The sequence below is a fragment of the Saccopteryx leptura genome, chromosome 13 (genome assembly GCF_036850995.1).
Source record: "Saccopteryx leptura isolate mSacLep1 chromosome 13, mSacLep1_pri_phased_curated, whole genome shotgun sequence".
NCBI classification, from domain to species: Eukaryota; Metazoa; Chordata; class Mammalia; order Chiroptera; family Emballonuridae; genus Saccopteryx; species Saccopteryx leptura.
This window is the reverse complement of record NC_089515.1, coordinates 1,992,929-2,013,468: the sequence shown is the minus strand read 5'-3', so window position 1 is coordinate 2,013,468 and position 20,540 is coordinate 1,992,929. Positions and strand designations below refer to the sequence as shown.

General features: G+C 55.2%; 1 protein-coding gene across 1 annotated transcript in view; it reads left to right on the top strand.

Moving 5' to 3' along the window:
* The first annotated feature begins 13,784 nt into the window (after nt 1-13,784).
* JAKMIP3 (Janus kinase and microtubule interacting protein 3) overlaps nt 13,785-20,540 on the top strand; it is a 48,629-nt gene continuing 41,873 nt past the window's right edge. Inside the window, exon 1 of the mRNA XM_066355268.1 lies at nt 13,785-13,961. The gene's annotated coding sequence lies outside the window, so the exon portion shown is untranslated. The remainder of the gene's footprint in view (nt 13,962-20,540) is intronic.

Below are 20,540 nucleotides of genomic sequence, written 5' to 3'. Positions count from 1 at the left end.
AGGTCAAATGGTGCGATCCTACCAGTTCATTCTGTGAGGTTGGTACACCCCCGATACTAACATCAGACCATGGTACCATAGTAGGAAATAAAACATTGGACTAAAAATCATTTAATATGCATTTATGGCATAAACACACCAAAAATAAACACAGTGGGCTGGGAAAAGGGGGGGGGAGGGTTCTATGTTTATAAATCAGTACATAGGGGACGTTCATTAATTTTTTCCTGCTCAACACCTGCAGCCCTGCTCCCTGCCTGCCTTTCTGACTTTGTCTATAGAAACGTAAATACCAGAAGGAGCTCCTACCCTCCCTCCCAGCCTTGGACCGGGAGCAGCACTCAGACCCAGGGAGCGCTGCTGCAGCAGTGGGCTCCAGCAGGGTTTCTGTTTCATGCAGTGGTCCAGAACCCCGGCCTGTGTGCATCTAGTTCCCACTGTCCTGGCTCTAAAGCCACCCCTTGTTCCTGCCTCTATCCCACGGCGAGGACTGGACTCCACCCTTCCTTTCTCACAGCAATTCTGCAAGCCCTTCAGTAACCTTCAATAAATTTCTTTTCTGCTTGCATCAGCCCAGACGGTTTCTGTGACACTGACGGCTAAGGCACCCCCTGGTCGAGAGAACTCACCTGAAGCCCACCGTCAACACTGCACTCAGTGGTGAAACGCTAGTGATAGTCCCCTTCAGTCAGTAATGTGCGGAGTGCCTGACATCAGCACTGTCCTGGGGATCTCAGGCAATGCGGTAGAAATGAACATTTTAAAACACTGGGAAGGAAGAGGCCAGACTGCCGATCCTGGCCCCTCCACATCCCCACGGGGTTCTATGAAGGCAGGTCTGGCATTGGACAGGTGTGCAGTGGGTATCTGTTAATTAGATTGATGAACTGCCACAAGATTGTTTACTTAGACAATTAAAGATGATCAATGGAGAAAGTCTTCGAAGAAGTAGGAATTTAAGATCAGCACCTACGAATGGGTAGCCTCCTTGAACGCCAGCGACCTCCAGCCTTTGAAGGGACGTGTCTCATTCGTAATGCCAACAACAACCATTATCTGAGCATAAACTTAAGAAATATTTGAGAAACAAAGAAAAAATTTAAACTTGGCAGGAAGACAGAAAAAGACATGACTAATGACAGTAAAAATAATAGCATATTGATTGTGAAAGAGAAGCCACAGGCCCAAAATGGCATCACTCATGCTAAAAGCCCAGCAAACCTGGACCTTAAGACCTGATCTACTTGGAGCTTCAGGTCGCCCAGGAACCACCTAATCTTAATCAGCCAGTCTGGAATTTTCTCATTAAGCCCCAGGCAGGTCATCTATCACGTGGGCCCTCTCCATTCCCCCCACACACACATACACACACCCCATAGGAAGAAGAGGCAATCTGCATGATAAAACTCCTCCTCCCTTTTCTTGTCCTCAAAAGGTGTCCTGTTCAAAATAAGCTCTCAAGACAAAGACCCCCACCGGCTCTTCCTGTGGGAGCACTCACACACCTTCCCCTTCCCCTGGTTCTTCCCCAGCAGGTGCGCATCACTCAAAAGAAAGAAGGGGCCCTGGCCGGTTGGCTCAGTGGTAGAGCGTCGGCCTGGCGTGTAGAGGTCCCGGGTTCGATTCCCGGCCAGGGCACACAGTAGAAGCGCCATCTGCTTCTCCATCCCTACCCTCCCTCTCTGTCTCTCTCTTCCCCTCCCGCAGCCAAGGCTCCATTGGAGCAAAGATGGCTCCGGCGCTGGGGATGGCTCCTTGGCCTCTGCCCCAGGCGCTGGAGTGGCTCTGGTCGCAACAGAGCGACGCCCAGGAGGGGCAGAGCATCGCCCCCTGGTGGGCATGCCGGGTGGATCCCTGTCAGGCGCATGTGGGAGTCTGTCTGACTGTCTCTCCTCCTTTCCAGCTTCAGAAAAATACAAAAAAAAAAAAAAAAAAAAGAAAGAAAAAAAGAAAGAAGGGTCCCCAGGGGACTTGTGATCTGGAGAACAACAGGCAGAGATAGCTTTTCTGGGCTGACTCTCTGGACCTGTCTCCAAGCTCCTCTTTTCTCTGACTGCCCAGTGAGCCAATGGCAGACCCCCGCCTTGGCTCATTAATTTACCTGTAACATTTCCAGAGAGCCTCACCTAGTCTCTCCTGTTGCTGCTTCTATCCTAGGCACCCTCCTTGTTTCACTGTCCCCAGCTTGAGTAAACGTATTCTCAAAATCACCTGGACTCATGTTGCATAATATTTCCTACACGAAAAATCCACACACTACCTCCTCAGGGCCCAGGTCCTTCCCGGCAACAAAAGAACAAAGGCCAAACTGAAATGGTAAACTTAGCAGAAGGTGCTTGGCTGAGGGACAGGGAGCAGGGTGGGGGTTGTCTAGGGTCTGCTTGGAGTCACCTGGAAAGGCGAGCAGCGAGCAGTAGACAGGAGGTATTGATCTAAGTGGGCGTAGGCAGCCAGGCCACAGCCTGGGGACCACAGGTGAGAGTGGCCCGGCATTGCCAGAGCCTCCAAGGCCCTGCAGAGGCAGCCCGAGGTGACAATCCACCTAGATCACCTCCCATCCCGCAGTGCAGTGCATAGGCAGCTAAGACCTTCCCTGCAGGCACCCAGGAGGCCCAGGCTGGTCTGGGAAGGTGGGGCGTGCAGGCACAGAAGCAGCCTTCCTGGGGGGGTGTTGTAAAGTACTGTTCCACGGGCTTACGTAGAGACACCAAGTCCAAATGAATTTTAAGGAGTTTTATTAAAAGGAGATTTAATAATATGCCAGCCGCATATGACTAACACAGGGCATAGCTGACCCAAATCAAGCACGTCGACTACTATAGCCTTGAGGCAGGTTATATACCTTCGATCACACACAGGTTGGGGGAGGGGTGGAGGAGAGGGAGAGATGATGCAATTCATTAGCAAGCTTATAACATTCATCTATAGGATTTATAAAAATATTTCTACACATTAAAACTTACAAGGTAATGTGATGGCACAGTGGATAAGGCGTCGGCCCGGAAACGCTGAGGTTGCCGGTTCAAAACCCTGGGCTTGCCTGGTCAAGGCACATATGGGAGTTGATGCTTCCTGCTCCTCCCCCCTTCTCTCTCTCTCTCTCTCTCTCTCCCTCCTCTCTATAATGAATAAATAAAGAAATACTATAAAAAATAAATAAATTTCAAAAAAAACCCAAAAAACATTATATATATATATAAAAAAAAAACCTTACAAGGTAATACAATAGCGGAAAATGTTGTCCTACATATAAAAAGGTATTTCTAAATTTTCTAGTGTTCATTTGCCATCCCTTTGTCTAGAGGTATATACATTGATTACACGTTTTCAGGAGGGGAGGAGGAGCCTGCATGGCACCAGGGAATAAGCATCCACAAAGGGCCCATTAAAGAAGAAGAAGAGGAGAGGAAAAGATTCGCTTAATCTCTCCCTCCCCTCCCCACACCTGGCTAGGTGTTTACCCTGTTTCCCACAGAGGTGGGGGAGGAGGAATCTAAATCTCCCCAGCATAAAATCTCTTCACAGTACAACGCTGTTGTCTATCCTGAGTTGGTGCAAATCACACATCACACACAAGTATAAAAATCATATTCACAAAATCTCTCTGTATGTTTAGCCCAAATTATAAAACACCTTTTAAGCTTCCTAGGAAAAAGGGGTTTTTCTACACAGTATGCCTCTGCAAGCCAGAAAAAAAAACCCTTTCCTCTCCTAAAATATTAATATTAATTTTTCCATTCTTTGGTATCTTACCACAGGGGCAGCCCCAAGCTAGAGGAGGGTTTGATGGTCACACTGACCAGGTCACAAGAACTACGGCCCAGAGAACTGAACACAACATCTTCATCTTCGCTGATCTAGAAGTGATGAGGAAAGTCTCCTGTGTGGAGGCCCCCCCCAACCAGGCCCCCCCACCCCCACCCCCCATCCCGCCCCAACCCTGGGGCAGGGACAGTTTCCTTGGGGACAGGAATAACCTCAGCCATTTGTTTCCCTGGTGACACAAGGCTGTGTGAATGAGTGGGTGGAGACATTATTCAAATGAACAGGACTCCTGGCTATTGTCCCACGTCCGCCTGAGGGTGGGGGGGGGGGGATGAACAGGACCCGCAGTGACTGTTTTCCACCTTCCCAGAGACTCAGTCCCGGCCAGACTCCAGCCTGGGGATCCCTGCTGGCCGATCATGCCGTCCTGTCTCCCTTTCTTTTCCAGGAAAACAGGAACTTTTCTGCGAGTTCCCAGTGATAGCTGTACTCTGCCGGGGCTATTTTTAGGAGCCGGTGTGGTGAAATATTTAGAATGGTCAACAAACTGCTCCCAACTGCGTCTCCTGTTTGTTCCATTTTGTTCCGGTTTGTGTCCCCGCCGGTGAAGGAACAGGACCCCTCCGAACGAAAGGGTGTCTGTTAAGAGCCAGGTCTGCACGTGCCCGGGATGTTCAAAACAGAAAGCGAGCTCCCTGCACAGGGGCTGTGCCAGAGCCTGGACAGCCGTCCCCATGGCGGCCCCCAGGCACGGAGGCCAGAGCTTGTTTGTCCTTCTATGTGAAGCAATAGCTCAGAACAGCCTGTGTGTACTAACCAGCACCATGGCATGGGACCACACGCGGAGCAAACACTGTCATGCGACTGGTCACGTGGTAGCTGTGGGGAATAGGGAAGCAGGTCTGGAGCCAGCAGGCAGCTCGGTGGCTCTGGGCAGCAGCTTAAGGTCCCAGAGCTCACCTGCCTTGCTGGAGCCACTATGGGGGGTGGGGGTGGGGGGCTTGCTTGGGGAAGAGGGAGGCTGGAGAGGCCCTGGGAGGGGCTGAGCTGGTTCTGAAACACCCAGAGCGCAGGCCTGATGAGCTCCCAGCCCCTGGCCTCCTGCAGCCAACTCTGCAGCTGCCCGGGGAGCAGCCAGGCAGGATACTGCTATCACCTGAACGGGCCATGCATCGTCCTGTCCTGAAGGGAGGGAGCTGCAGGTAGCAGGTGGACGGACTGAGGCTCCTGATCCTGGAAGGAGGAAACTGAAGCCCAGAGGGGGCAAGTGATCAGTTGTGATAGCTGGTCTCCCCTCCTGTCCTTTCACTAAAAGGAGAGGGGAAATAAATAAGTAAATAAATAAATAGGAGGGGCAGTGATGAGCTTGGAGTCCAGGGACGCTGGTTCAGCTCTGGTGATCGGGACAGTGCCAGTCTGAACAGCCTGGGGTGGGGGGGGGCACTGGCTGGGGAAGTTGAGGCTGCAGCTGTCGTCAGATCAGGATCCAAAGGGCCAGAGCTGGTCTGGTCCCAGAGAGGCCAATGCCCACCCGTTGCACTATGATGTGCTCCTTCATGGAAGTCCCTGACCACACTAAGGATGGCAAAACTCGGACTCAAAGCGCTGAGACACCACCACCCCAGAGCCCCCACCCTGCGTGGCCAGCCCCGCCTCCTGTCCCGCCCCAGAGCCCCCACCCTGCGTGGCCAGCCCCGCCTCCTGTCCCGCCCCAGAGCCCCCACCCTGCGTGGCCAGCCCCGCCTCCTGTCCCGCCCCAGAGCCCCCACCCTGCGTGGCCAGCCCCGCCTCCTGTCCCGCCCCAGAGCCCCCACCCTGCGTGGCCAGCCCCGCCTCCTGTCCCGCCCCAGAGCCCCCACCCTGCGTGGCCAGCCCCGCCTCCTGTCCCACCCCAGAGCCCCCACCCTGCGTGGCCAGCCCCGCCTCCTGTCCCGCCCCAGAGCCCCCACCCTGCGTGGCCAGCCCCGCCTCCTGTCCCGCCCCAGAGCCTCCACCCTGCTTAGCCAGCCTTGCCTCCTGTCCCAGGAGAATGACGGGCCTCTGGGAGGCACTGGCGGGAAGGGTGGGGGCAGGTCAGTCTTTGCAGGAATGCCTCGATGAAGTTACTGAACAGGAGAGGAGGGAATGTGGACAGGCTGTCCCAGGTGACGAGGGGTGGTCACACTCCATGCTCCTGGTTAGGTGAGCGGTCGCGTGGAACGCACACCCACGTGCTGGCTGGACTGACTTTTAGGCACCCCGGGACGGGGCAGGCTGTGGGGGTGGGGGGGTTTGCCCAGTGGATGCGTGAGGGACAGTGGCTGTGTGGACCAGAGCCCGGGACAGGGAAAGCTGCTAATGATCTGAGCCCTGGGTCCCAGGGTGGAGTGGCACACACAGGCAGCACAAGGCGGTGTCAGGGTCCCCCATGTGCCTCCATAGCAAGGGCCAGGAGTCCTACAAGGACCACATCCTTTCTGTTTTTCCCCAAGGCCCACGCTCTATAGCTCCAGGCAGGGCTCAGATCCACGTTTACAGTCCCCTGAGAGGGTGAAAATCGGCACTAGTTTGCACCTTGGTCTGGGTCCATTCCCAGGACCGAGGTGGGGCAGCTGGTCAGGAAAGAACTTTTCTGCCCAGTAGACGGTGCTGAGGGCTGGACAGGCCAGGACCAGGGAGGGAGCCTTTCCCTTGGGCCACAAACAGGAGCTGGGCTTGGGTGAGGGCAGGGCTCACCCCACTGCTGCTCCTCCTCCTTTTCCAGTTCAGTCCTGGCCTCGCCTTTAGCAAACAGGCCCGCTGGGATCCACCATCTGTCCTCCCTCCCCCACACTCTCTGGCCCAACACCCCTGACAGAGGGCGGGAGGGTGGGACAGACGTATGTCTGTCTGCACAGCTCTCTCCTCCATCCCTCCTTCCTTCCCATGTCTGCTTCCACCTCCCCAACTAAGATCTTAATTTATTCATCTTCCGTTTTCCCTTCTCCTGACCTTCCGGAAACACTGCCAGAGGCAGCTGCAGGCTCCTTCCTCTCCCAGCATCTCCTGCCCCTGACTCTGGCCTGTGCACTCACTGGGCCACCGTGTCCATGGATGTCTGTGTCCCAGCCTGACCATGCGCCCTGCTAACCGCTCCTGCACAGGGTGCCCTGCTGGGTGCTTCACCCAGCTTCCAGACCATTTCACTCCTCAGCATTAATGCCTCATGAGGAAGGAAGGACAGCAGCTGCCCGGAGGGCTCCCACCTTGCCCAGAGTAGCAGCTCTACCCTTCCTGTCCTTCCCCGATAGCCTGCCTCCCAGGTACCTGCATTCTAGCCCGCTCATAGGCAGCCTCATCTGTCACTCTCATCTGTGACAACCTAGTTTCTCCTCCAGCCCCCTTAGCACCAGCTTCTGGGGAGAAAAATGACCCTGCTCTGCTTGCTCTAGTCTTCCCTGGGGAGGGAGCTCCCGCCCCCACGCAGGTGACCTTTCTGGTCCCCTGAAATCTGCTGTGGAGACTCTCAAGGATTGAAGTCCCCTTCACCCGCTGGCCCGGCCCGCCTCTGGGAGAAGCTGGCGTGTCCCTGGGCCAGGACGCACTGTGCTGAAGCCTTTGGGTCTCTCCCAGCCCGAGGCCTTTGGAAGGAGCGGTGGGGGAGACTGCAGGTGAATCCTCCCAGCTACACCCCTGAATGGGGCAAGGCAGCGGGCTGGACACCTGCCTGAATGGAACAAAGGACGAGGAGATGCAGAGACGGGGAGACGGAGAGAGACAGTTCTGTTACAGGGGGAGCGACGAGGGGGGGTCTGTAGAAAAATGGCCAAGAGATTAAACTGCAGCCCCCAGATGAGTCTTTGGTGTGGACTTTGGAACACCAAGTTCTGCTGGGGCAGAACACTGCCCAGCAAGCACTACGATTGTTTATAGGAAGCAGCTGATCCCTGTAGCCATTTTCCTACATGCCTGGGGGTCACTGGGTGGCCATCTTTCTCTGCACCTGCATCCACTGTAGACTAATTTGACCCAGGCTCTGCTAATTTGCTTGATGAACAAAGACACGAATAAATACAATGAGGCTGCAGAGATCTGGGCTCTCAGTCTTAGAGGCTGGGAGTCCCCTGGACCCATCTTTTCTATATGTTGTGTCTTGTGTGTGTTTTTTCTTAAGTCCTGCAGTGCCTTCCTCTTGTGCACGTCCCTGGCTGAGCTGGTCTTGGCAGGGCCCATCCTGATCAGTCTCTGTGGAAATGAGAACCCTCACGCCCCCTAGCACGCCTCGCCCACTCCTGAGGGGACTTAAAGGCCATCTAGGCTCTCGGGACCTTCACTGACCCCCACCCCCACCCCCACTTCCACCAGCAGTTTCCAAACCCAGCTGCACAACAGCATCACCCGTGAGCTCAGTCAAGTGACAGATCCCCAGGTCCCACTCCAGACCTGCAGACTCTCAGGGACAGGGACGAGGACGCAACATTGGAAACACGGTGCCCAGTGATTCGGAAAACTGCACCATGATTATGCATCATAATCAGTCTTTCTGAGTCTCACTCCGTCAGCCTAACGCTGCTTTCCTTGATGGGAAAAAAAGAGAAAAGCCTCCCAAAGTCTCCTAGCATGTGACACGTCACTCAGGAGTGACAGGGGCACACCCAGGACACAAGCCTGCAGTGAAATCTGGTGTGAGAAATGCCGAGGTCACAGAGCACAGAGCAGCAGTGTTGGTGGGTCAGATGATGACTCCCTGAGGACTTCTATCAGGAACAGTGCCCGTGCCAGGGTCTGAGTGTGACAACATCCCAGTGATGTGGGCAGATGTCCACTTCAGTCTGCTGACAGCGTGGGGGAGGCCTGAGGTCGGGGAGGGCCCTGGACCATCTCTTCTGCGCCTCTTCCCATGGCCAGGCCTGTGCAGTCTCCGGGCTGAGAAACCGGACCCATGTCAAGCATACAGTATGATGATGTGCTCATCGCCCTGCTGACCCATTTATTCCTCTGTGGTTCAAGGACTGTCCTCGGATCTGTTACTGTGGTGGTCAGGACTGGCGGCCCAGGGACACTTCCTCCCTTGGATGTGCAGGTTCCAGCCACCGGCTCAATGCTGCCCCCCGCTGTCCAAGACGCAGAAACCAGAAAGTGCCCCGCAACAGGACGCTATATGTGCAAGAATGTGGATGGCCATTTTATTCATAATAGAGCCAAACTGGAGAGAGTTTAGGTGGCCCTCCATGGAACAATAGAGAAACAAACTGGAAAGCTCATATAACACAATCATATCTGCAGTAAATCAGAGCAAACTACTGATACACCCAATAGTGTAGAAGGCTTACCCCACAGAGCATGCTGTTTGAGTCTATTAAATGAACTCCCAGGCTGAACAAATCTATGGTGAGAAATACCAGGAGAAATGGTTGGCGTGGGAGTGCGAGGCTCAAGTGACTGGGAGGGGACGACCAGGCACTCCGGGGAGGTGGTTGTCTTCTATGTCCTGATGGGGTCTGGCTTACACAGACAAGCCCCAGTCAGTGAACGGCAGGGCTTGCTGACTGGTACACTAAGATCTGAGCCTTTCTCTGACTCCTAACTTTATCTCCCACCCCACCCCCACCCCCAGGAAAGAAGCTAGAAAATTATGGAGCTCCAGGGAGTGATAAGCATATTGCAGTGCTGGGGGGGGGGGGGAGCGTGTCCTCTCTGCAACTGACTTTGAAACACATCAAAAGTAAGATGGATTGAGGGCGGACAGAGGGATGCAGAGACAGTCCAGAAAGTGGACATGTGTGTGTACACGTACAACTCTTTCAACTTTCTTACATGTTTGGAAATTCTCATAATAAAATGGGTAAAAGGAGGGAAGGAAAATGCAGTTTCTTTTAAGTATTGAACCTTGGTTTAGAAGGAGAGAAGGGAAGGTTATCTCCTCGGTACACGTGCTGGTAAGATGTTGTGAGTGGCTGCACTGTAAGTGTGCAAGCCAGCCTGGGCTTTCCTGGGGACACAGAAGTAGGGGTGGGGCTTGCACAGTCCAAGCAGAAGTGTGAGGGGGAGTCTGCCACATGGATGGTACTTGGGGAGCCAATGGCTTTTCCCAGACAAGGCTTGTCTTTTGCTGGAGACACTGACTTGTTTGCTCGTTGGTTTGCTTGGGACTTCATCTGTTTCAGTCCCTTCTCAGTACACATTTTTGAGCATCCACGATTTACTAGGCACCCAGCGAACTGAGGTCCAGTTTTGGCAAAGGGTAGGATTCTAACGTGAATGAAACATAGACCCTGGAGAAACTGTGGTCTAGTAGGAGTAGGTCATGTGAGACTGCAATGCCAGTAGGTAGAGTTATGCAGTGTTAACATACCATGTATAAAGCGCATACATTGTTACAGCGTTTACATACCATGTGTAAAGTACAAACTTTGTTACTATGTATATACAGTGTATTACATGCATACATGTTGCTACAGTGCTTATATACAATGTATAAAGTACATACTTTGTTGCTGTGTTTAGATACTGTGTATAAAGTGCATACACTTTGTTACAGTGATACAGTGAGGCAAAGTGCCCTGGGAACCAGCATGGAGAACTGAGCTATTGGATACAAATGGATTGGGAGGCACAGGCTGGGCAGTCCTCCAGGCAGACGTATAGGTAGGCATATACGTAGGTAGGCGCAGTGCGTAGTCTGCACTTTATGGATGTTTTCAATGACTTGAGTGAAAGGCACATATATGTGTAGAACACGGGAAGACAGTTGTCTTGCTTAGCTCAGATGGGTATAACAAACGGTCATAGACAGGGCGCTTAAACAACAAACACTATTTCCATCAAATCTAGAGGCTGAAAGTCCAGTTGGGTCCGGGTGGGGGCCCTCTAGAGGTGATTTGGATTAGAGAGAGGAGGCGTGCAGGTCACATACAAACACTACCGCTCCACAGAAGGAGCTGAGTGTCTGAGAGTTCACTCTCCTGGGGGGTCCAGGAGCCAGCCCCCTGTGGGTGCTAAGGAATGTTGTGCCTTAAATGACGACAGTTTTACACTTACTAAGATTCCCCATATGCAGATTAATACTCTACTGCATTTGCTTTCTCCCTCTTTCTCTGCATGTGCATTGGTGCATGTGTGTATATACTGTATACATTTTTTTCTGGACCCCTCCAGAGTAACTTGTAAGTATGAAGTCTTTTTTTTTTCTTAAATACTTTAGTGTGTATCTCCTCAAAACAAAATCATGCTCTTACATAACCTCACAATGACCATCACCATCAGGAAATAAACACCAAAATAAGGTGATGGGCCAGCAAACCTTCCCCACTGTCCTCCTAACGGGTTTTTTCGTGTGTGTGTGTGTGTGTGTGTGTGTGTGTGTGTGTGTGTGTTTTCAAAGTTAGAAGCTGGGAGGCAGAGAGACAGACTCCCACATTTGCCTGACCAGGATCCACCCGGCATACCCACCAGGAGGCGATGCTCTGCCCAGCTGGGCCGTTGCTCTATTACAACCGGAGCCATTCTAGCGCCTGAGGCGGAGGCCATGGAGCCTATGTGCCCTGGCCGGGAATCGAACCTGGGACCTCCACACGCCAAGTTGACACTCTACTGCTGAGCCAACTGGCCAGGGCCTCATAACAGTTTTGATGGGGAAAGGAAACTCGGGACCACAGGCTGCTTCACTGTCTCTCACCCCCTTTAATTTAAGAGGCTCCTCAAACTTGGCTTCTCATGACCTGGATGTTTTCGTGCATATAGCACAGCGGTGACTTTGTAGAAATGTCCCTGAATGTGGGTTCGTCAGATGTTTGCTCATGATTACATGCAGGTACAAATTTGGATGGGGATACTACAGAAACTGTTTTTCTCCGGTGTCGTACTTTGAGGTCTGAGGTGCTGATCTGCCCCAGCAACTTCCACTGCGGGGGTAACGGCTGCCTGCCGGTTTCCCCCCTGTAAACACACCACTCCCATTTGTTATCCATAAGTATCTTGGGAGGAGATGCTGCGAGACTACTCATATAGCCTACACAGCGAGACTCCTCATATAGCCTACACATGCCATGTGTCCTCAAACACACTCACTAACTCTTCCTTCAGCTGTTGGCTAAGTTGGCCTTCAGCACCTTGGCCCACGCTCCATCCCTGCACCTGTGTGTTTGGTTTTACAGGGTGTTTCCTGAAACCAGTGACTGACCAATGGGAAGGTTCGACTGCTCTGCTGGTATTGGCTGGAAAAGGATGGATAGCATCCCAGGTGGCCTGCTCAAACTGGCCGGATGGACAGTGGGGAAGGGAGGTCCCCCCAGTGGCCACATGGGAGCAGTAGTGTGTGTCCATTCACTCAGAAGGAGGGTGGACTGAGACCTTGGTCAAAACGAATGATTAGAAACTTCAAAGGCATGGGTTTGCAGGGTTGGGGATCAGAGGTCGGGGTGGTGGGGGGGAGTATGGGGATGGACAGACCTTTGGGAATGGGCCCAGTTGTGAAGACGTTTGTGTTCCTGTGTGCACACTCACAACATGCTCTGGCTGACAGGAGGCCTCGATCGTCCAGGGCTGCAGGTGCCAAGGCTGCAGGGGTCGCCAGCTGCCTTCTCTAGCCATCCTGGCCTTGGCACAGAAACCTTACAGCAGTGGCATGTGGCCGCATGGGTGCACGTTACTGTGGGTTTAACAACACGGACCTCCCTGACCAAGGCTCACCTGGCTACTGCTGCTGCTGAGTCTATCAGCAGCTGAGACCAACCTGGGCCACCGTGTGGCACCACAGCCTGGGGACCGGCCAGTCACCTGATAGCAAACTGAGCCCACTGGACATCACTGGAGTGGACGCTCATCCTAGACCTAGAGTGTCCCTGTCCACCAGGCCACCCCAAGGAGCCCCCTCAGAGACTCACTGAGCATCAGCTCCGTCAGGTCACGCGCACCCACCCTCTGCGACCTCCAACCGGGAAACCCAAGGGGGAGGCTGACAGCCTGGGACTTGCATGTCTGTCCTGCGTCCATCCCTGAAGGGCAGGGAAGGCGAGGATGGACTGTGTAAAGGTTCCCTAGGGTGCGAAGTGGGGAGAGGAGCCCTGCAAGGCTGTTCCTGTGCCATCACACACCATCTTACCCAGCAGTCACAGGTTTTCCTGGGGCCCGAAGGCGCGAGCGGGGCACACCGGGTGACAGTGGTGGAGGCGCCCCTCACTCTCACGCAGAAGGATACACTTGTGGGACTCTTTGCTCTCTGTGCCTGGAAGTAGGGACCTGCTAGTCCAGGGGTCCCTAAACTACGGCCCGCGGGCCACATGCGGCCCCCTGAGGCCATTTATCCGGCCCCCGCTGCACTTCCGGAAGGGGCACCTCTTTCATTGGTGGTCAGTGAGAGGAGCATAGTTCCCATTGAAATACTGGTCAGTTTGTTGACTTAAATTTACTTGTTCTTTATTTTAAATATTGTATTTGTTTCCGTTTTGTTTTTTTACTTTAAAATAAGATATGTGCAGTGTGCATAGGGATTTGTTCATAGTTGTTTTTTTTATAGTCCGGCCCTCCAACGGTCTGAGGGACAGTGAACTGGCCCCCTGTGTAAAAAGTTTGGGGACCCCTGTGCTAGTCGGTAAGTCTTGGTGTCCAGGGAAGGAATGCATCCCACGCGGGAACATTTCCCCCTGTGTACAGGTTTTCATAAGACCACATTCACCCTGCCTTTGTGCCGCGGGTTATTAACTTGCTTATCTAACTTCCCCAGCGACGCTCAGCAGTGGGCGTGGGCTGCTCCCCACTTCACGGGTGAAGGCCCAGACCTGCAGCACCGGCAGCAGCAGGGCCCGGACCCAGCCGGAGGTCGCGGCTCGCAGACGGGGTCGTGCCTCTGATCGGGGACCGGCCCCGTGAGGAGTGACCAGCTCCACCGGAGTTTGCGGAATTGCTTCCCTCTCACCGGGGCGGTGGACGGCGGCACTCGGAGATGGGAGGTCAAGAGTTAATGGTGAAAACACACACGTGCCACTCCGCCGGGCTGCTCGCTTCACGGCTGCTGACACCCGGCGAGAAGCCGTGGGCGCGCGGCTCTCGCCTCCCGGGAACAGGAAGGCACCCCGGCCCTGCGTGCGGGTCAGTGCGGGGACCGCGCGGCGCCTTCCTCTGCCCCGCCCTCCGCACACTGCGCAGCGGCCGGGGTGCTCGCCAGCAGCCGCGCTCTCGGTTCTCGCCGACTGCGAACCCGCTCCAGGGAACGAACACGGTGAGCAGAAGAGGAAGAGGTGGGGCTGGGGTGTCGCGGAGCGCGCAGCCGGGCGGCCGGGAGTGGCGGGGAGGGCCTGGGTTGGGGGCGCCCGCCCGCCGTCACGCGCGCCCCCCGCCCGCCACTGCAATGGCCGAGCGGACCGTCGGACGCCGCCCGCCCGCCCGCCCGCGGGGAGCCTCGGTGAGCAGCCGCCGGCCGCCCGGGTCTCCAGGCCCCCGTCCCCGGTCCCCGGTCCCCGCGCGCCGCCGCAGTCAGGCCGGGCCTCCGCGTTTCCCACGCCGGGCACCGTGCGCGCCGAGGCTCCGGGGCTCTGCGTAGCGGGGTGGCCTGGGGTGGCCCAAGGGTGGTCCGGGGTGGCCCCGGGGTGTCCCGGAGGCGGCGGGTGACCTCCTGCCTGCCGGGGCGGCCGGGGCGGGGGTCAGTCTGACTCTCCTGCCCCCACGGCCCCCTCTGGCTCGCGCTCCTCTCCCGGGAACGCCTGCGGGGCCGCGGCCCCAGTGGCGCAGGTGCTCGTGCTCGGGAGGCCATGGACTCCGGCGTTTCCGTGCCGCCGGCTCAGCCGCCCTGAGAAAGGAGCGGCCTCTGCGAGGATTTTATTTTTCTATGTTAGTATCCAGTTTTGTAATCTCGTGTGCTCGGGTTTCCGGGGCAGCAGAGTTGCTGTCGGACGCCGCCCCCCTTTGAGAGCCGCCGAAGTGGGGTTTGGTCGGGTCAGCAGTCAGAGAAGGGCCGGCACACAGCTTTCCAAGCGCTGGCAGGAAACACCCGCCGCCGGAGCCTTTGACCTCGCCTGGGGGGTGGGGTGGCAGTGGGGATTTTAGCAATTCCTCCCCGCCCTGCTTGTGGATTCTGGCCCCACGTCCCTTTCCCGCAGTGCTGGGGCCTGGGAGGGTCTGGCTGCCGCTGCTTGTTGTCTGCCTGTCTAAGAACAGGGTGGGGCCAGGCGCATCCAGGTTCTGACCTGAGGGCAGTAGGACCTCGGAAATGGCCCTGTGTCTAAGCTCAGCCCTTCGAGGACCCGCTAGGGGGCCTTGGGGAGGGTGGCTCAGAGGGAACAGGCCCTGTGTCTGTGGGGGTTAGGATGAAACTCACAGGACACCCCCCACCCCACCCCTTCCCCCTGGCATTTTTCTGAGTGCTGAGCTGTGCTAATGAATTAAAGCCACACTTTGGCAAGGACCTGGGATGTTTTCTCCCCACAGGGATGGCGAGTACCAGAGCCCGGAGAACCTGCCTGTGAGGCTCACTCGAGGGGCAGAACTTCCCTCTTAGAAGTGTCCAGGGCAGGGGTCCCCAAACTTTTTACACAGCGGGCTAGTTCACTGTCCCTCAGACTGTTGGAGGGCCAGACTATAAAAAAAACTATGAACAAATTCCTATGCACACTGCACATATCTTATTTTAAAGTAAAAAAACAAAATGGGAACTGATACAATATTTAAAATAAAGAACAAGTAAATTTAAATCAACAAACTGACCAGTATTTCAGTGGGAACTATGGGCCTGCTTTTGGCTAATGAGATGGTCAATGTCCTGTTCCATATTTGTCACTGCTAGCTGTAACAAGTGATATGACGCACTTCCGGAGCTATGACGCGTGTGTCTCGCGTCACTGGAAGTAGTGCTGTACGTGAGCAACGCCGCGCTTTGCAGTGCCACCACATACAGTACTCCACATACAGCATCAGCATCCTGTGCTCCTCTCACTGACCACCAATGAAAGAGGTGCCCCTTCCGAAAGTACGGCAGGGGGCTGGATAAATGGCCTCAGGGGGCCTCATGCGGCCCGCGGGCCGTAGTTTGGGGACCCCTGGTCCAGGGTTTGTCCACAGAACACACGAGGCGGGTGATAGTGGCTCTCAGGAGGAAGCAGTGGCCCAGAACAGGTCATCTTTGGCTTATGTGCCCGGGGACCCAGCACCCATGGGGCTGCCTGGGGTGGGGCTGCTCTGTCTGTAAGGAGACCCAGCACCCACGGGGCTGCCTGGGGTGGGGGCTGCTCTCTCTGTAAGGAGACCCAGCACCCATGGGTGGGGGCTGCTCTGTCTGTAAGGAGCCTTAGCAGCAGCTGACTCCGAGTCCTGGCCACTAAGTGGGAAGAGGGAGTAAACAGCCCACCTCTCGCTCCTGACCTGTACACCTCCACTTTTTCCCAAAAAGAATATGGTTGGAAAAAAATAATTTTTGTGCAAGGGCATTTCAGTGGGGGGGGGGAGGGGGCTGGTTAAGATAAAATTTCAATTCCAAGTGGGATTTCCAGGCAAACTGCTGCATCCTGTGCACATCTGTTGTTTTAGAACTTTGTGCTGAAACATGACTGGCATTCATCATCCTACGGATGCCACCTGCTGAGAACCAGGTTCAGGAAGGGAGACAGGCAGCAGATGGGTGTTCGGTAGTTGGTGTGGTTCAGACGCCCAGTGCCACAGGCTGGACCCTACGGCTGTCCTCTCACAGGCTTGACAGGCGCCCCAGACACCATGTGCAGCATCTGCCTTTCCTGGTGGCAGTTGGTGGCAGTTGGTGGCATCATGGTCAGCAAGTTCCAGGGTCCCATTCAGTACAAGTTTGCTTTCATGATATTGGAAAAGTCTAGGAGATAGTGAGCCATGCAAAACAACAAGGTTATTATTTAAAAAGAGAAAAGAGAGAAAGAGGGAAGAGTGATGATAAAAAGAAAAAAAGTCACCAGTTTCACGGCACCTGCTCTGTGCTATTTTAACACCTGTGTTAAGGTATGTGGGTATTGCTGAGAGGGAAGGACAGGAGACCCCAGCGAGACCTGGGGATGCCCACAAGGAACCTCGCGCTCTGGTGGAGACGATGCCACCTCTGGGAACCAGGCCACATCCTCAAGGAGCCCGACAGGGAGGAAATGACACCATCAGAGAGAGAACTGTCTTGCAGTGAGGAGCCTGAGACAAGGGGGAAGAGCCTTGTTCAAGTCAAAAAGTCACACGACTCCTGTCTCTCAGTGGTCATTCAAGGACTCAGTGGGCCTCCCCTGGGCCTGGATCTCACATTGGGCCTGCGTCCGCAGCTCTGTCCTGCCCCTCAGCTCCAAACACCGTCCTCCCAGAGGAGTGGCCCAGGCCACCCCTCCACACTCGCCAGCTTCCTGGAGAAGGTCTCTTAGGTCAGCATCACCTCTGTGCACTCCGGAGAGGTGACCCCTACTCCCTCCCTGGTGCTGGGCTGCATCCAGCAAAGGTGACCAGCCGGTTGAGCACTGAGTCTGTCTTCTCATCTCTGGTTTGATGGTTCCTCACGTCGGCCATCATATTAGAAGTGATTCACCAGAGTGAGACCCAAAGGGTCCCTCCCATCAGCGTCACAGGTCTGGTCCTGCAAACGGGCCTTCCTTGCTGCAAGCTTTATGATTGTTTCTTTCTTTTCTTTCTCTTTTAATATTTATTGACTTAGAGAGAGAGAGAGAGGGAGAAAGAGGCAGGAACATCGATCTGCTCCTGTCTGTGCCCCGACCGGGATCGAGCTGGCCAACTCTGTGCTTCAGGATGATGCTCTAACCGACTGAGCAATCCAACCTGGGCTCTTTTTATTATTTTATTTTATTTGATTGATTGATTTTTAAAGAAGGGGGAGGAGCGAGAAGTATCAACTCATAGTTGCTTCACTTTCATTGTTCATTGGTTGCTTGTCGTACGTGCCTTGACCAGCAAGCCCAGGGTTTTGAACCGGTGACCTCAGCATTTCCAGGTCAATGCTCCATCCACTGCGCCACCACAGGCCAGGCTAGGATGGTTTCTTTCTTAGTTTACTCCATACCATGGCTGCACATTTGGTCCTGCTGCTGTTCAAGGTGCGTAGGCTTTTGGTTTCTGTCTCCCGCATCTGCGTTTTGTAATACAAAGCCTTTGCGCGGCACCTTTGTATTCTAAACAGGGATTCTGCTGGCTTGCAGTTTCAAACCCAGGCTTTTCTAGGTTGGGGTCCCTGGTGCAAAATCACAGACAGCCCAGATCACTGAGGTAGCATGGGGCCCGGTGTGGCTGCCCCCAAAGCACGTCTTCCCGGGAGAAGCCACAGCCACAAGGTCTTGATGAGGTCTGGGGCTCTCGTGCGGACTGTGAGGAGGAAGCGTGTCAGTCACTGTCTTTGAACGTGGACATGGTTTTTTCCTCTGAGACCTTGGGTTCCTGTGCCCTTCTCCAGGGAGGGGTGCGTTTCCTTCTGTCTGTCAGCTGGGGCACCCGGTTGGGACCCACTTTAAACCCAGCTCCCCACAGTTTCTTGTCCCACTCCCCACAGGGGTGCAGACCGATGTCGGAGGTCCTGCCAGAGGTTAGGGGCTCGTTGGCAGATATGGGAGCAGATGAGGTGTCCGCAGGTGGGCTCTGCATAAGTCTAGACTGGAGCCACCACTGGACAGCCCAACAAATGGACCGATCACTGCAGGGCTGACGCCAAAAGCTAGATCACGAGTCAGAGAGAGCAGGGTCGGCTCATGATGTAGATTCAGGTGGGGTCACCACCTGGTTGCACTGGGAGGCATGGTTGGTCAGTGAGCTGAAGTCCGGAATAGAATTGGGAGGGGCAGCACCACGGACAGCTCCCAGAGGCTGCTCTGCCGGCCGGGGTGGTGCCGGAGGACAGTAGCTGGCCCCTCTGGGTGCACCCAGAGGCGCTGACCTCGCTGGAGGCTCATTAGGGGCAGATTTCTGAGGAGTTCTGAGCCTATTGTGTTCATTTCATTTCTCCAGGAGCCCGATTCCGAGAGCCGGACTCTTAACTAGGAGGTTGACAGAAATTTCTCTCTTTCATGAGAGTGGCTCATTAGTGGCAAAAATGGACCCCACAGTGTCATGCTGAGTGACACCGTGTTCCTCTTGGGCCACTGATGTAGCTTGTGGGAGATTGTCTTGAGAACAACCCTCAGAGCAAATGGTTTCAGACACGACAGGAATCAATTAAAATTCAATGTCTTTCTTTCTGTCAATGTTTGGGAGGAAATTAAAGCAAAGCCGGCTTTGCCCAAAAGCCTGGAAGGGGCAGTGAAATCAGATTAGGAGGGAGGCACGGCTGCCCACGGGCTGACCCACTGCGGCTGGGGCAGGTGTCCATCAGCCCACCCCGGCACCATGGGCAATGGCAGGAGCCACAGTTTTAATTAATACCTGATCTCACATCACTTTTTTTTTTTTTTAATCTTTAAGTTCTATGTGAACTTGGTCAGTGGGAGTCTTGCTGAGCCCTCGTCCCCTGTCCCTGCAGGGTCTGCAGCCCACTGTGGTCCCACTGAGTCATCCGACCGCTGGGGAAGGGACCCCATCATTGGCCTTCTCCCCTTGGCTCTCCCCGCCTCCCCTCAAGTCTTGTTCAAATATCTGCTGGTAGAGCTGTCACCGCCTCTGTCCCATTCACTGTCCACCGTGCATGCACATAATCCAAACCTGAGTTTGCAGTTATGTGCCGTCCACGCCGGTGCCCTGGGGACCAGCAGTGCCCATGTCTGTCTGTCCTTGGCCAGCATTGTTGGGTGTGGTCAGCTAGTGCCTGTCTTCCCAAAGGTCTGGCTGGAGAGTTGAGAGGTCCGAGTACTGTGTGGTCTTGTCCCGCTGGGAGGTGGGGTCAGGGCTTCTCACCTCCCCTCTGAACCCAGGTCCCTCCTGTGAAGAACGGGGCCGCTGTGAGCTTCCCAGCTGGGGCTGTGAGGCAGGGCCCACCTGCAGATGGTGACCGAGCAGGTGGCCTCCGATACCCCTGCACTCGCCGCGGCCACCTGTGACTCGTTTAATCCTGACTGTGAACACTGCCTCCTCCCCTGTTGTATGTGTAGAGAAACACAATGTCTGCTCCCCTGACCATCCCCAGGCGGGTCCCCGAAAAGTAAACTTCACAATCTGAAAGGGGCTGACCCAGGGGGTCGATGGCACTTTGGGAGCATCTGGGGACACTCAGTCCTCCCAACCTGGAGCCATGCACAGGGCTCCCGTAGATCCTAGCGCACCTCCCAGGCTCTCCTCCAGGCACCTGCAGGGACCCGGCCGGGCTGTGGCTGCCGGCACTCTCTCTCCATGCTGATGGACAGCCGGTGGGATGTTGAAAGCACAAATGCTGTTCCTTAAAAGCAGAGATGAAACCCCAAATGAGATTCTGCTGGATGCTGTCCCCCGTGACCTGTCTAGACTCAGCGTGCCTCTCTCTGCGGGCCCGGATCTCGGAGGGCTCAACGGCGGCTGAGACTCGGCTGACGTGAGAGCCGGTGCCATGCCGCCGAGGCTGGTCATGGCTGATGCCAACTCAGGAGCAGATGTTTGGACGACGGCCCTGCGCCGGCCGGCTCTCCAGGGCTCTCTGGTGACTGAAAACTCCCTGACTTGGGGAAAACCCCTCTGTGCTGAGTGATGCCTCACGTGTCTGACCTGGGCCTCGCCCCAGCATGGCCTCCCCGGGCAGGCGGGCTCCACAGCCCCTGTGCGGTCAGAGGCTGCACTGTGTCGGGGGGCGGACCCCGAGGGCCCAGGGTGTCACAGTGCAGGTGGGTGCAGGCTCGGGGCTCCCGGAGGCTCCTCCATGGGAGGAGACCTTGGTGAGTCGGCAGGGATGTGGCAGGAGGGGCCGCTGGACTGCTGGA